The 12,960-nt window shown below is 47.7% G+C and overlaps 1 protein-coding gene and 1 long non-coding RNA gene across 4 annotated transcripts in view; one reads left to right on the top strand and one right to left on the bottom strand.

Annotated features, from left to right (window-relative positions):
* LOC144155705 (protein-L-histidine N-pros-methyltransferase) overlaps positions 1-12,960 on the bottom strand; it is a 229,924-nt gene that overhangs the window by 7,528 nt on the left and 209,436 nt on the right. The gene's annotated exons all lie outside the window — the stretch shown is intronic.
* The window catches only part of LOC144155706 (uncharacterized), a 435,813-nt gene continuing 428,924 nt past the window's right edge, over positions 6,072-12,960 (top strand). Inside the window, exon 1 of the long non-coding RNA XR_013319611.1 lies at positions 6,072-6,863. This is a non-coding gene — a long non-coding RNA (uncharacterized LOC144155706). The remainder of the gene's footprint in view (positions 6,864-12,960) is intronic.

The raw sequence follows: 12,960 nt of genomic DNA, 5'->3' as shown, positions 1-12,960 counted from the left end.
GAGGCATAAACATTGAATAAAATGACAAGGAAGGGGTCTTGGTCGACAGCTTTCGCTGCACTCATAGTGTGCTTGGTAATATCCGCCGGTGATTTTTAAGGCGGCAGCCTTAAAGCGGCCGCTATGCGAAAATCCAGCGACGGCGTGCCTACGGTGGTACCAAAAGTCCCATTGGTAGAGACATCACCATACTTACCCGCGTTTCTAATCTCATTGGCTGCGAACGCGGGTGCGCGCCGTCCTAATCGACTGCGACGCGTCATATGGCTCCGAATGCGGGTATGCCACGGTTACCTATTTAAAGGCTGAATATAAGCCTCACAACATACCCACTCAGCGGTAACTGGCCAGCAACGATGACAGCTGCCGTCAGAAGCTGATAGCCGGTTCATATGAAGTATGTACTTACAAGGTCGAATAAACATATAAGGCTGTAACCTATTACACAACTGTTAAGTGTCTCTGAATCACGGTGTAAGATATACTTTTAGGTGAGGACACAGCTTGCAAAGCAAACGTTAACTCGTCGTTCTAATTAAGTCGACAAACAGACATCGCTGGCGCCGTTGACTGCCGCGCCCTCGAGCGCGAGAGAAAAGAAGCTGCCCGAGCGCCAGCCAATCGGAGGTGTTCGGATCTTTTCGGCTCCTTGTAGGGCTTTCTCGGCAGTTTTCGTAAACCGGTCGTCTGATTGCCGCGGCTTGGCCGATTCCGCCGGCCGACGGAGCAGACGGTAATATGGAGAAAGCCCCACGAAAGCATCTGCGCTCGCCGCAGTGTTCCAACGTAATCTGGGCAGGTGTTTTGAGTAGGGAAAAATGAAAAGAAGATATAAAATACTAAATCGAGTTGATAGTGTGCCGCGGTAGCCGTTGAATACTCAAGCAAGTGAGATGTCATGCTGGCGCAAAAAATGTGGTGCAAATGCTTCAAAAAAGACTGCAACGCCGGTACGCGCAGCTAACAAGAAAACGTGGCATTATTTAACGTTCGCTGCGATCCTAAACGAATGAATGTGTGCGCTGCAGCAATCTCCCGTAGAAAATGATGCTGCTTGCAGTCGGCATTGCTCTGAGAGTGCATTTGTGCGAAACGGTACTTTTCAGAGCTTGGAGGGGAAGTACTAGTCAACGTTGAAGAGGTGTGCGCTCACAAACGATGCAGTGCCGTCGATTTTACCTTTGGCTAGAGCACCCCAGCAACTCTGTAGCAGCAGCCGCACAAAGGAAGCATCCGCCGGTGGAACAGCACCACGAAATACAAGGAAGGTAGGTGAATTTCTGGAATAGATTAAACTAGTGGCGAGTACGCTGATGTTTCTTCGTCATAATTAACGCTGCACAACTTGGGTAAGTTCACGCACGAAGCATCGTAGACGAAGATATGTTGTTGAAGTCACTGGCGGTGCCCAATGTTAAGAGGAGCTTCGGCGCGGGTCTACATGAACTTAGGACGCTCGCACTCTCGCAGCTGAATCACGCGTTAAGTCCGCGTTGTGTGAGCTCAACTAACAACGTTGCTTTACACGCATGCCCCAGGTGCCTGCGATGCCGCTGGTGCCTGCGAACAACCTTGCTTCGTACAGTCGTTGGTGAATCCACGCGAAGTTTCCGACGCTGCGAAGTTAGTAGTTGTGCCACCAGATGACCTTTCACTCGAAGGTGTACGCGCAGCGCCACCAACTTTATTTACCAGCTTTTTGAGCCGCTGTGTCCACAGCTAAAAGCTCTGAGCTTTTTTGTGGATTTTGAGCAATTCGGATTTTCGACACTGCACAGATGAGCGCGTCAAGCGCCTTCGGACGGTACGTGCTTTAATGAACTGGTGGTCGCAAAGAGAACTAATCTCAACACATCTAGCGAGACTACTCAAAGGTGGATGATCAATACTTAAAGCTTGGCGTTTTCCGTTAAAACTAAAGGAGAATACCAACAAAAGTGCGCTAAATCCAGTTCTCAAAAGACGGTTTTGGAGCGAGTGCTATCTGAAATAATGGTAAGGACACAGCTAACGAAAAGATTCTCATTAAGCTTTGGTCAGTTTGCCATCGTATCGCGTCCCCATACCCTTCGTCATCAAATATTCACGGAATGGTATTCTCCTGATACCTATGTTTCTCGTAAGAACTCCTACCTATGCGGCGACCATGAGCACTGCTTTGGCATTTGCAGCACTTTATAACGTGGGCTTGAAACTTCACGTGCAGAAGCATAGAGGACAGTTTCGGGGCGTAGAGTTGTTCACTAAAAGATCGAGCTGACATTTACAAATAGAAACTTCAAAAGCACACGTGCGTTTATCGGAGTAAGCAAAACCAGCTAAATGTTGTCGTGCTTCCTGGTCACGACGCCGAAAAGCTTGTCAATATCTATTGTGCGTTTTGCGTGCATGGCCCTCTAAATAGACAAATATATTCGCGTCATCTAGTGTATTTCGCTGTTGCAAGTTCGGGACTGAACGTTTAATTATCAGATCACCACACTTCGTGCCCAAATATGCCAACACTACGCTAAATTACCATTTCTTGCTTGGTTGCCTGCAGGGTTAAAAGACTGCGACACAGATGGAATTTGTTGAACTCCTGTTTGTCGCTGCAAAGTGCAGTTTAACGCAATCAACTGTTTGACTATTCAGAGGAAACGTGTAGCCTTAACGTAGCTTTAATAGCAGAATAAAAAAAAAACAGTTTCACCCAGCCTGAAATCTGCTGAAAAAACGGAGCTGTGGTTCTCTAGTGTCGGCTCGAACGTGAACGGGCACCCGCCCGAGAGCGCCAGCGCCGTCGCCGCGCAAATTGTACGGTTCGCGCAGAGGAATCGGCAGCTAAACGTCAGCGGCGGGAGGCTCCCTCCCAGTGTCTGATTAGGAAACTTTGGGGACCGCGGATAACGACGTCCTCGGTGCCCTAGTGACGACGATGATGACGATAGTGATGACCGGTTTAACACCATGCAATTTTCGAAACCCACAGGTTACGCTCACTGATCAGTGACAAAATATACATTATTTTTATGGGTTCCGGAAATTAATTTCTTGGATTCATTTCCAAATTTTTTTTGCGGTTATTACCTAACGTACACGTTGGTATGGCGTAATGGCCTTTCCACCACAAATTCCCAATTATTCGAAGTGCGGAGTCGGCACGTAGCACGTGTAAAAGAACAAAAGAGCATTTTTATCAAAAGAAACATTTTATTATGCCGTCAAGCCTCCAGCTCATATATACTGCTTGATAGTAGCAGAGTCCTTCAAAGCATTGAAGGACTCTGATAGTAGTATACAGGGTGATCAAAATTAAGTCGACAGGTTTATTTAAAATTAGGTGCTTATATTTACGTAAAGGCCACCTCTACAGTAAGCCAATGCGCCCAGGGGAGCGCAGAATTATGGGGTAACTATTGATGTCGGTGGCTTAATGAAGTAAAATTGATTAATTAACTTTTTACAGGCTGCAGTAAGCAGGCATGTTTGTATTGAAAAGTTAGACGCAATCGTGTTTCTACACAGTCTTATTTGGCAGAATTCTTCTAGCGCATCTGTACTTCGAGGTACAGAACTGGGAAGTTTAATTGCCGTTCGCATGATTACGCATGCTAGGCAGTGAGGACCGGCGCAAAGCTCCTCCCTTTTGTTCTGTGTTGCGATAGCGGTTCAGAATACTGCAGATTGCGATAACGCCAACCAAGACTGAAAGGGTGCCAGTTATCACTTTTGTATATGCCTCCACCCCGTTGTCAAACTAAGCACCGTACACAGCAGCCACTTGACAAAAGAGAGGAGCTTTGGGCGAGTCGTCACGGTCTGGCATGCGTAATCATGCGAACGGAAATTAAACCTCGCAGTTCGACATCTGGGAATACGGATGCACTAGAAGAATTCTGCCAAATGAAACTGCGTAGAAAAACGATTCCGTCTAACTTTTCAATACTTGATTATAGGGTTTAACGCGCCAACGCAACGCAGGCGATGAGGCGCACCGTAGTGGAGGGCTCCGGATTAATTTTGACCACCTGGGGGTCTTTAACGTGCGCCGAAATCTCGTACACACGGGCGTTTTCGCTTTTCGCCTCCACCAGAAAAGCGGCCGCCGCGGCCGGGAATCGAACCCCCGACCTCGTGCTCAGCAGCGCAACGCCTTAGCCACGGAGCCACCACGGCGTGTAACTTTTCAATACAAACTTGCCTGCTTACTGCATCCACTGAAACGTTATTTATTAATTTTAGCTAATTAAGTCGCCGACATCAATAATTAACCCATAATTCTGTGCCCCACTGGGCGCATAGCATCTTTGTAGAGGTGGTCCTCACGTAAATATAAGCGCCTAATTAAAAAAAAAACTGTAATTTAATTTTGATCACCCTGTTTATGAGCGTGGAAATCAACTCAGTTTGTTAGTCTGCGCTGTGTGGTGTGTCTTCTTCTGTTCGTCCTGTCCTTTTAGTGCATTTTTATTTGCTTCTATCAGTCGCGATAAAGTACTGCTGTTAGCAAGCCGTGCGTACGTCGGTCATAGTACACTGTTCCAGGATTCTAAAGTCAGTAGAGGATACGTTCCAGTCCGCCGTATTGGATTCATTTATGTAACTGGGATGCTGCAGGTGGCTAGTCGTCGAAGCTTTTCTGTTTTTTTAGTGCTGCTTGGTTCTTTCCGCATCGATAACCACTTTGTACTCCATGATTAAGCCATAGGCCGGCAGGCTCACTCCCGAGTGAGCTAACACACCACCCACTCACCACCCACGAGTGAGTGGCGTGTGCGAGCCTCAGCATAATTTTGGGTCGGCGAGTGGGAGTATGAGTGAGGGTGAGTGCCACTTGCGGTGAGCCTGGCTCACCACTCACGAGTGTGAGCGCCACTCACCACTCGTGAGTGGTGAGTGACGCTTGTGTGTGGTAACGGCCACTCGCGAGTGGTACCGGCTGACACTGACCACGGATAATTGCTATCAGTGAAGCTCACACTCACACTTCTGTAAAAAAAGAACGTTGCTACCCAGCAAAATATTTAAAAGAATGTTTATTGCAAATGTGGATGAAACGTAAAATAAAGAGGATCGAGGAACGATTTTTAATAAATATTTACTGGACAAATCGTTTCAAAAAACAGTCGGAATAATAATTATGCGGAAAATAACCACAAGAAGAACACAGAAACATTCTTTACAAGAATTGTTCTTAGAGATCTTGGAGAAAAGTAAAGTAATAAAACAGGATCGACGAATCACCCTTAATACGTTATTACAGAAGGGGCCGTTTCTAAGAAATGGAGTCCATTTGTGATCATGCGTAAAAAAACCTTAATAGGAACGTCGACAAACTTGTGATTGATATCAACTGTTCACTGTATTTTTCTTTTTATTTTTTTTTCAGCCAGTCATTGGCACGCCAGAATAACTTTTTTATCGGAATCACCCTGCAGTGAAACGTCCGGGTGCCTAACTGTCCGTGTGATAATATTTCCTCGCACCGAAAGTCGATATACAAAAAAACTCGATAAAAACGTATTATTCTATTCCTTACGTTCCGTAGATTTTGGATTGTTATAATTGATTGTTTTGCTTTATTCAATGATTTGTTATCACAATTTTTGTTTGAGAAATCGGTGGCAGTGAAGTCATTTTTTTTTTTTTTACAGCGAAGCTGCATATCGTACATCGCTCGCTCGTATGCATTTCTTCTTGTCGTGGTCTGTCAGCAGGATCAGAAGAATACGCTGCGCGGCAAAGCGAAATTTCGCAGAATCTTGATACATGGGCGTTCTCGTTCTTTGTTGCCATCAGAAAACGGCCGCAGCGGCCGGGGTCAAGTCGGCGTCCTTGCGATCAGCAGCACAACTCCATAGCCACTGAGCTACTGCTGCGGGTTGACCGTTGAAGCTAATTAACACTGTTCAATTACAATTATTCGTCAGCGGCAGAAGCTGTTTAGCCCTGCTTCTATATCGGTAACCATCGTGCGGGACGGCTTTCATCGGCATGCAGCGATGCTGTTTTTATTTATTTTTTTTTGCTCTCTCGTCCTCCATCACTGCATTCTGCGTTTTCTCAAACGCGGCCCAACAGCCGTCCATTTGTTCTCCGTTCCGATGAGAAGGTGGTTTCCGTGGTCGGTAATTGTAATGACTTGCGATGCCTGCATACGCTGACGAGCTCCCTGCGACATAGCCAGCGATACCACGACGTCAGCACGTCGTCTGCTGCCCGATGCCGGTGCTAGTGCGCCGCGGGCAGCGCAAAAACGCTTCGTCACGTCTATCTAGACAAGCGAGTAAAGCACCGTCTGCGAGCCTTGGCTCGCAGACGATGCGTCGGCTGCCGCGCCTCTGGGACGCTCGGAATACTCTGGTTCCCGTACTTGCATTTCGGGCCGTTTTACGCAGTTGCCTGTGTGGAAACGTCGCATAAATTGTTGGGCATACTTTCCTCGATGGGTGTGCAAGTTGTGCGGATATGTGTAGCAGTGACAGAGATGTGGCTCAGGCGACGACTGAATTGGCCGGTGCGCGCTGAGAAGTTTCCGTCGGTGTGTATTGCCCTCTGAACTGCGGTGAAATTAACCTTCCTGCTGTTTGGAGCCTTCAGAAGGTAACATGGTTGGGTTTACCATTTTCAAACCAGGTGTCCCTCCGCAAGTTGGCCATAACAAAACTTTTTTCGCATCGGGAGCTGCAGTGTGCGTAAGGTTTGTTTTTGCGTCAGCCACAGTGGTGATGGAGGAGACTGCAGGTGAGGAGCACTTAGAGGACATGTTCTGGAACTTGTGCGTTGACTAATGATGATGATGATGATGATGGAGTTTCCTGCGGAAGTTGCGTGCCGCCGGCTGACTCGAAGGATGGATCAGCATGGAACCAAGATTGCCGGTAAGCTTACAATTTAAGCCGTCATTTCCCTTGAATGGAAACAGTGCACAATTTGCTCATGGTAAGTTATTAGATAGTTTTAGCTGACCGTTTTTGACGCTCCGCTATGCTCCCGACAGCCCGCTTAAGCACAACCGGAGCGTCAGCGGCAGAAAGGCTTTTAGCTAAGCGATAACCGTATCTCCCTCGACGGGGAATGATTCGCGTCACTGGTCGTGCCCTGTGCGTGGGCAAACCAAAACGTCATCGCAAGATAAGAATTGGAATTTGGTCGCTCAAGTAATGTAAAGTGCTGTGTTTAGTGCCCACCTTTTGAAAACGATGTAGTCGCTTACATAATGGTTCTAAATTATTTTAAAGAAGCTGATAAACTTTGGAATAGCCAAGACAAGGCTGTCTTTCTCGGCGCTGCATAGAAGCAGCCCCGCGCTTCGGTCGACGTTTTTCGCTTCCGTATTAAAGCTTGTTGAGGAGTGTGGCACCTTTGCCTTTTCGGAAGAGCTTTCGCGATTTCGTCGCTCGCGTTTCAACTAAAGAAACGGAGTTCGCGGGAGCGCTCTCGCATCGCAGGGCAGCCATGTTGATATTCCGCACGGTAACGTAAGCGGCCGCGACGGTCCGCTAAGATGCCCCGGTTGGCGGAGCGGGGCCCTGCTCCGGTATCGCCGCTAGCGCCTTTGCGCGCCACGCATGCGCAATGGCGCTCCCGCTAGCTATCGGAGCGGAGCGGACCGTCAGAAACGGTCAGCTAAACCTCTCTAATATAAGACACAGTAGTTGCGGAAAACGGGTTGGGGAAATACGATTTTTCTGGCCGCACTTCGTGCACTCTGTTGTGCTTCCTGCTTCGTGACAGCGTTTCTGAATTACCCTAACTTAAGTTGGGAAAGAGCAGTGCAAGTTTTTGGAACGGCAGTAGAGCGCTGTGCTTTTTTTTTTTTTTTGCGATTCAAAAACCGGTTTATACGGTCGAAAACGGTTCTAACAAACTCTCGCCGAAATTTATACATATACAGATACAATGAACTCCCGTTACAACGAACTCGCTTAAGACGAATTATCTCTTATTCCGAACAACGTGGGAACGTTTGTTTGGTTTTCCATAGACCCCATGCGGAAAAATCCGCTTAAGACGAACAACTTTCACCATCATTGCTGGCGATTCTGGGTAGCGAACATGGCAGTCTTGGCGGGGTGCGGTGGGGCATTCACGCGACCAGAGGGAAAAGTAAAAGAAAAACTCCCACCTCCCCTCGCGGGAACCCCTGTGTAGATGCGACGCATAGGCGGAGCGGCGAAGGGACCGCGTTTTATAGCGCGCATAACGTTGAGGGGACTGCGTAAGCCGGTCCCAGTCGATGACGACAATGGCGTACTTGTAAAGCGGCGTGGACTCTAGGTGTTTGAGTCAAGCGTGGATGTTGCTTCGCCGGAGAACGGCACACCCGTTATATGCGCAGCGCGCCCGAAGGAGAGGAAACCTCGGAAGAGAGAGTACTGCACATGCACCGGCCCCAGCGCGTCTGCCGCGGCTATGACGCAACGTGCCGCGGCTATGACGCAACGCAATCCAACACAATCCACTTTAATCCAATCCAATCCAAATTCAATCCAAGCCAAGCCAAGCCAAGCCAATCGAATCCAATCCAATGCCCCTCGCGAGAGAGTGTTCGCTATCGGAGAGGAGAGGGGGTGAGCGGCGGAGAGCGCAGCTGGCGCGGCGAGGAGAATGGGGGAGGGGTGGACAACGCCGACGACAACGACGACGACGCCGGAGGGACAAGGCGAGTGAATCAGATGCTCTGCATCTAAAATTACAGCGCTAAGCGAATTCGCTTCACGGAGGAAGGGAGGGAGCGAGAAAAAAAGACACGTGGGTAAAGCTACCACTTGTCCACTTTAACCCGCAAAGCCAGCGGAAAAGCGAAGAAAAAAAAAAAAAAGAGGGGTTCGATTCCCCGCCGATCAATTAGCCAGCATGTCTCTTGGTGGCCCTGTGGTCGTGCAATGTCCAAAATGACAGTTTTCTATTGGGGGCGAGATTTAAACGTCTACAGCTACTCCAGGCTTATAAGCAATACGCCCTTCTATCCTCTAGAGATTATAGCCACCTTCGTCATGCATGGAAGCCAATGTTTTGTGAAACAAGGATATGCGAGGTAGCAATCACTAAACTTCGGTGCAAAATTCCCCCACTAAAATTTTATCTTTATAAATCTCGTCTGGCTCCATCTCCGCAATGTCCTTTCTGCGACGAACTGGAAAATTTAGATCATTTTCTATTTAATTGCCGCAGCTTCTCCCCAATGCGACGCACGCATCTGGAGTCAACCTTTAGACGCCTTAACCTTCCGCTATCTAGTTACGAGGTCCTGTCACTAGGCGCTTCCGCCCTAGGAGTCTGCCACAGGGATGTTGTGTCTGACCTCCATTCTTATGTTGTGGCGACAGGCAGGTTTTCCTGCTAGCCAGCTAAACATTCACACATACCTCATTTTTCTTCCTGAATATACTTTCATATTATACATATTTAAAAAATTCTGTTGGGTATTTTCTTTTCTAAATTTTGGGATCTAAAATAATATAGGTCACATCCTCATTAGGCACAAAACTTCTTGGCCAATCCCCCGCGTGGGTATGTGCCATTGTGGGAGGCAACCAACCAACGAACCAACCAACCGCGGCGGCCGCTTTTCTGATGGAGGCGAAAAGCAAAAAAGCCCGTGTGTACGAGGTTTCGGCGCACGTTAAAGATCCCCAGGTGGTCAAAATTAATACGGAGCCCTCCACCTGCGTTGCCTCGGCGCGTTAAACCCTACAATCAACCAAATCAAATCAAGAAAAAAACAGCCAGAGCGGGTTTTGCGGCCGCTCTGCTCTGGAGGAGAGAGGCGCCGAACTAGGAGGACAAAAAAGTAAGAAAAAGCGACGACGGAGACTTTCTGTCCGCGAAAGTACCAACTATTCTGACCAATGCCTTTTCTCAGCGGCGGGAGCACGCGTCGGTTCACATCGTGAGTCCCACCGCGTCACGGCCGAGAAAGCGAGGAGTTCTCTCTCGGTCTCTGCTGCGTTGTCGCTTGAGGTAGCGGGTGTACGCTCTCCGTCGCTTATTTTTTGTCTTTTTCCTCCATTGTAAGTCTACTTCATTCACCATCTTGAAGCAAGATATTTGCATGCACCTGGGGGTGGTGCCTATTCTTTTTTTTTTTTTTTTTTTTTTTGGGGGGGGGGGGGGGGGGGAGGGCTTCTGATAAGACGAACAAACTATCATGGTCCCTTCGAGCTAGACGAACTCGAAGGAACATATACACCTCGTGAAGGAAGATATATACCTGTATATGGAACATATATACCTCGCAAAGTGCTAGCGATAACGCCGGGGACGCCGGGACATGGCGAAGTTGGGCTTTGAGTGCAACGTCATTGCGCCAGAGGAAGTGCTTCGTGAGCGGCGCGCAGACGCTTCGTCACTTATGTCCAGACACCCGGTTGCTTTGCGTGCCTTCGTTTGGAGGCTGCTCCTTTCCTAGCAGCACCGCTTCGCGAACGCGAAGGCCCCACCTGCACGAGGGCTTTTAAAGACCATAGTCTTTTTTTGGGCTATTTTGCCCCGCCTGTCTGTGTTTCCGTCCGTCCATCCGTCTGTCCGTCCGTCCGTCCGTCCGTCCGTCTGTCTGTCTGTCTGTGAGTGAGTGAGTGAGTGAGTGAGTGAGTGAGTGAGTGAGTGAGCGGGAGCGCGAGTGATGAGGGCGAGTAATGAGTGTGAGCGCGAGTGAGTGCGAGTGGTGAGGACAGGCGGCGAGCGTGAGCGAGTGCTTGAGGAAAAATATATTTTTTAGTGAGTGCAAGTAAGTGATGCCCAGTTTAGCCGATGTATGTATTAGGCTATCAACAAGCCGAAAGTATGACATTCAGCCAGCCAACGGTCGTGCTTTTCAAAAGTATAAACCTGAAAAAAAAAAAAGGAAGGCGGCGAAAATATGCAGCGTCCCTCTTTCAACAACAACAGCAGACTGAAACAAACAAAGCGACAACGCTCGGGCATGCGAATACAAGCTACACAATCCAAACCTCGCGCGCTTTGAGCTTCGCTTTCCGCATTATGGAGGTCGCCACAATACCGGAGCTCATTGGTGAAGAGGGCACTGCGCTCTAAGGCGAATACGCAGGCTCGGGGAAAAGCTAGCTTAAAGGAGCGAAGGGCGCTTATGTTGCGCACGCACGCGCATATCCAGGCGTGCGGTACACTGTAGTAATACAGCGGTAACCATGTGATAATACAAACCAACATAAAACCCGGCCGAAAGGCGGAAAAAGTGAATTTGCTTGCAACAGGACAGTTGCGCGTGTCACAAAGTATTTTTCCACTTTTTCGGTAGTTACGTAATAACTTATGAATGAATAATTAAACTGATAGAGATCAAGAAAGAGGGAATCTTTATAAAAATTATTTTTTTTTTTTCCTGTATCCAGTATTATTCTTTTTACCTGTACCCAGGCTCCGCCTGTGCTTTATTTCTGTCATTTTCACTACTTCAATTTGTGTGTCTTGTCACTTGTTTGTTTCTTGCAATATGTTTCTTGTATTTAGTTTTCATGTAACTATCCGTGCGCCAGCACTCAGACCTCCGGCTGTTCCTGGGTACGTAAATAAACATGATTGATTGATTGATTGATTATTATTATTGGACAAACCTTTGTCCTTCTTTCTTTTTGCTTTTTATTTTCTCTTATCTTTCAATGTATACATTGCTTTTATTCTGCTTATCTCGAGTGGAAGCCACCTAAGATCACCACGTTTTTATACGGCTTACACTATTCCATCTGCATATTTGTCTTGCCAGTATACGTGCATGCGCAACAACCATTCGCATGCACTGCCCTATTGCTCTAGGCACTACAATATGTATATATATCTGTGTGTGTGTGTTTGTCAAAGCGTGTAATTTTTGTTCAGCGTAAGAAATGATATTTTCTCTTTTGTGTGTGCGAGATGTGTACATCCTACGTCGCCTCTTTCCTTTTGTTTTTGTTTTTTTTTTCTCGTGCGCCAGCACAAAGGCTGTTCCTGGGCACATTAATAAACATTTATTATTATTATTATTATTATTATTATTATTATTATTATTATTATTATTATTATTATTATTATTATTATTATTATTATTATTATTATTATTATTATTATTGCTGCAAAGCTGTCGTGTATTTACATAAATACCAAATGCAGTAGTTCATGGAGCCGGTCGCGGGTTCGATTCCCGGCCGTGGCGGCTGCTTTTCTGATGGAGGCGAAAAGCAAAAACGCCCGTGTGTACGAGATTTCGGCGCACGTTAAAGATCCCCAGGTGGTCAAAATTAATCCGGAGCCCTCCACTACGGCGCGCCTCATCGCCTGTGTTGCGTCGGCGCGTTAAACCCTACAATCAATCAATCAAGTTCATGGAGCCAAAATTTTGTGCGCACTCTAAGGCTTCTCGGTGGTTTAGCGAAACCGCGCGAAATAGGTGCAAAGCATGTAGCTTCAGCGTACGAAAGAAGACACGGGCAGAGAAGACGAGGACAAGCGCTACGCGGACACGGACAGAGAAGATGAGGATAGCGCTTGTCGCCGTCTTTTCTGTCCGTGCCTTCTTTCGTGCTCTGAAGGAAACCCAACTAGCTCGAACCCAAGCCCACCGGTCGCAAAGCATAAAAAGTTTGGGCCGCAAACGAGCGCCAATGAGGATTGCGACTGTGCGCACATGACGCAATGCAGGAGCTCTCACTCGAGGGCTTACTCAAGCGTGCAATGTTTGAGTCGGGTAACGTAGCGACATCACCACCCCCACCGCGGCAGCGCCCATCCGCATCATCGTATGCGCTCTATTTTCTTCACCATGTACCGCACTTGGTCTCGGGAGAATGCGGAGCCACGCGCGATGAATAAAAATCGGGCAACAAATGCGGCAAGACGTATGTTGCCATCTTTGTTGCGTGACTAGCGATCTACAATATCCTCACTTTGTACCCTAACACTGGTCACGTTATTAATGCGTTATTGTTAATTAAATGCGAAGCAGTTCTATGTTGACTCAACGAGAAGACCTGTCTG

This window comes from Haemaphysalis longicornis, unplaced genomic scaffold, assembly GCF_048455015.1.
Source record: "Haemaphysalis longicornis isolate Haplotype H1 unplaced genomic scaffold, Haemaphysalis longicornis Haplotype H1 scaffold_1, whole genome shotgun sequence".
Classification (NCBI taxonomy): Eukaryota; Metazoa; Arthropoda; class Arachnida; order Ixodida; family Ixodidae; genus Haemaphysalis; species Haemaphysalis longicornis.
This window is presented reverse-complemented; position numbering and strand designations above follow the sequence as displayed.